Source organism: Cydia pomonella, chromosome 18 (assembly GCF_033807575.1).
Source record: "Cydia pomonella isolate Wapato2018A chromosome 18, ilCydPomo1, whole genome shotgun sequence".
Classification (NCBI taxonomy): Eukaryota; Metazoa; Arthropoda; class Insecta; order Lepidoptera; family Tortricidae; genus Cydia; species Cydia pomonella.
The window spans coordinates 19,659,498-19,663,681 of record NC_084720.1 but is presented as its reverse complement, the minus strand read 5'-3'; positions in this window follow the sequence as shown (position 1 = coordinate 19,663,681).

Genomic DNA, 4,184 nt, shown 5'->3' with positions numbered 1-4,184 from the left:
GATAATAATACTTCCAAAGATTGCAAATATATCTCGAGCATCGCTCGTTCTTGTGTTTTGATGGAAATTAAACATATATTTGATAACACACTCACGTAAAACGTCTACTGAGTCACAGATACAGATTTCTCGATTTAGATATGGAAACTACATTTAATTTAAAAATTCATTCCTTTATTACTGAAAGTAATTAGTAATGAACACGGTTACAAAATAAAAAGTACAAAAGTCAGTCTCAATTTCGTAATACTGGGGTTGTTATTGTCTCTTGAGTCACATGGGTAGTTTGATGTGAATATTTTTTAACGTAACTCAGTATGCACTCAATATAACTAAACAAGTATAGTGACAGTACTTAACAGAGTTCTAAGCGAAACATTATTTGTATATAATGTCAATGAATGTTTCTTATGAACCGTTTAAATGTCGGTAATCTGTTGCAATTTAGGGGGACAACACTGTAAGCGAAGAGACAAAACATGTGACTCAAGAGACACAATTACACTAACCTTGAAGATTTGGAATCAACTTATGATTACTAGATGTCTAGATGGGTTACAAAAAACACATTATATTACATAAATCTTATATATTATAACTTGTATTACTACTCTAGCTCGTGAGATCAACAAAAAATCAAACAATATTCTTTAATTAAAGTATTATATGTATTTTACGATGGCGAGTAGATTAAGCGTAATTAGAATTTAGAATCATAATAGTAAGAGCTTCGTCATTCGCTATCGTAAATGCTTGAGCAACGAATCATGCCTAAAGAAATGCTCATTATTTCGTAACTTCCACATTCTCTTTGAAAATGTAATATTGTACGCATCGTTTAATAGTAATGTTCGGCTTATCCAAAATTGTAACTATGTCTGTATAGTCTATAACAGCAATATCAGTTTTGTCTAAAACAAAAGTACTTTTATTTTTAACATAACGTAAAAACGTGACTCTTATATCACCGTCATCGTGCAGCTCATCGACAATACAGACATATTTAAAATTTTTCCCTTTGCTAGAACTTACATTTACTAATGGGAAGTCTCCACGCTGCATTCCTCGATTTTCTTTACCCGTTGCATTTGCTGATGAATTAGGTTTTGAACGTGTATGTTCATCGTCATCGGAAGTTTCAGAATAAACAGTAGGTATCATACCAGTTCTTGTTGTGGGCTTTTGTCAGTTCCAGTAAGTCAATCTCTTTAAACCTTTGCCGTGAAATCCTGTAATTACTTAATACATCATCATCGTCGGAGCTAAGTCTACTTTCATTAAAATTGTTTGCCTTCTTTTTCTTCTGCTTCTTCTCCTTTACATTCTTAGTTACAGGTCTAAGTGGTTCATAATTTTTTGGAGAATGACATTCACAAAAACCTCTACTGCAGAAACAGCTAAGGTTCCTGTATTTTAATTTTCCTACAACGGTTGTAAATGTTTATTATCGGCTATTTTTGCAGTGTCTTTGGATAAAATTTCGTAGAGTTTAATCTTGCTTATATCTTTTAGACCATCGTGAAATTGCTTACTGTTTAAAATGTCTGCACCCCAAGCTACCAACTCCTCAGCTGACCTTTTTAGGTATCTACCTATTCCATCGGCTGGCCCTTTATCATGCCCAGCCTCAAAGTAAGACCAGGACATAGCAAGAAACCCGTGTTCAAAAGTCGTGGAAGAGCTGGGGTAAAAGTTTTGTTTTTGACGATACTAACTGAAGGGACCGTCAATATAGAGATCTATGGTTGTAATATCTGTATGAGAACTACGGATGTCCCAGAAGTAGAAGAAGAAGAAGTTTGCAGCTATAATTTTCACTAAAGTCCGCAACCACAACCGCTTCAGTGTGCTGCAAATTGTCGATAGTTTGTCTAAAGCTTTTGAAATGGGAAGGTTCAATTTTACATTCTTAAAGGTTTTCAGCTGCTCTATTTCTCACCGTAGGTAATTGTAAATTTTCCCGCAATAATTTAAATCGATCTCGTCTTGTTTGTTTGCGACCTCCTTTCTTTCTGGTTGTGCTTTGAGGACTGTCGATTCCAGAAGCATTTTCATAGGCTCTATATTTTCTGGCTGAGGGACATTAGGCTCCATCATCGTCGGAGAGCTTGGAGGGGTGTCATTAAGAACTCGGTTTAAATTTTTCCTATTCCGTCTTAAATTTTGCTGGCTAAGTTTCCAAATTACTCGTGCATTTGTATCTTTCTTGTGTCGTTAAATCATTGACAAGTCTCTTTTTGCGTAATAATTTGCTCGTTGATTATTTTTGTAATTTTCATACTTTTCAGGGTCAAGTTTAAGTTTATCTTTATAGCTTTTTTGTCATTCTATCGCTGTAAGTGGCATTGCTACTGAAACAAACGAACCGACGCGACTTTTAAAATAGGTAAAGACGATGTGCCTTTGCTTTAAAAATATAATAAAGTTAAAATGTGGGGATCGTATTGTATTTTGGTTATTTAAATCGAATATTATAGTGTCAGGTTCACATTATCTATTAACATTCGTGAACGCGATACATCCAAAAAAACTATGAAATTTGAGGTTGCAGATACGAAAAAAAATATTGCGCTTAGTAGTACTATTGTAGCAACTGAAGCAATAATTATCAGGATTAAATTTAACGTATTATATAAGGATTTAAGGTTAATCAACCTAAAAATGTCTCTTAAGTCACGTAAAAAGTCTTCAGAGTCACGATTTTCGTGACTAAACGGACTGTGACTAAAGAGACATTTTAAGACTGTTTTGTTGTTTTTGTCGCAAAACTATTTAAATTACGATAAAAACTGAGCATTTCAGACTTAAAAGGAACTTAACTAAGATACAAATTAGATGTGAAATATATATACTTACCGGAATTCTAATGTCACTCAGCCGACACACAATAAACACACGCTGCCACCTCGCGAGTCACGGACGAAATGGCCGAGCCAGTATGAACCTAAAGCAAACGCAGGCGCCATCAAGCGATACTTAGATCCAGCTCTTATTGGCTGAGCCATTCATAGTCCCTCTCACACGCACATAGCAAAACAATCTATCCTGTGACTCAGCCGACTCGTGTTATCTTAACGCCTGGGGGACATAGTTTTGAAAAAATATTTTGTACACTTACATTATATATATCGTGCGCGTTAATAAGAATTTAGATAAAAGTTACTAATTTGTTTTTAAAAAGCTCGAAATATAGGAAGTCGTAATGAAATTATTTTTCAGAATTTCCAATAATAGCAAGTCAGTACGCCTGGGGGACAGTGAGATTTTGTATGAAACAAAAATTTCGTCACCCGAGTCACGAGGAATTTTCTATAAAAATGGAAAAAATTTGCTTTATAAAACTAAGGCAAACACAAAACAATAGATCTGATTAAATAATTAACATGTAATTATATATTTTATGTAATAAAAAGTAGTGTTTCATATTTTCGAAGTAAACGGGACGCGTTTATACAAAAAAAAGTTGATCGGCCCATGTATTATGTGTCATAATAATAAGGGAATAGGCGAGTGTTCTACTGCAAGACTGATATGATAACATCACAATAAATAATATATAATTACTGAATTTGCATTTTATTCTATCACTCCGTGTGATAATGAGCGTGAGTTAAAACATTGTTACATCTATATTTTATACAATGTTTATTTAAAGTCCGTTAATTTCAAGGCTGCATTCCCGAGCTTAAATTTCTCAGTAAGTTTCTTTAAGTAACTTTCTCAAAGAAACCGGTATTCTAATTCAATCAATTGTTTGGTGGATTTAAATATAATGTCCGTGTTACAACAACGCTATTAAAAAATTCGAAAATAAATTAACGATTTTTTCTATTCAGTTTCCTTAACCCTTTTCCAGGCCGCACCAATCTACAAGGTTGTCCCAAAAAATCCAAATATATTCCATTTAATCCAGCTTTGATGATTCATTTGTAGACAAGTAACATTTCCTGAAAGTGTAATCTAATTTGAACCTTAAATCGGAATGCTAAAGTTTAAATTCTGATGGCGCGTATGTGGTCGATAAATCGTACTATGCCTGGAAAAGGGTTAAATGTTCTTAACCATACCCCCGAAGTTAACGAAGTTTAAAAGAACACCGTGTAGAATCTTTTTGTGGCTGATAGCCATATACATGATATACACGATGTAGAATTAACCAAAAACAGGATTAAATAAAATAAGGG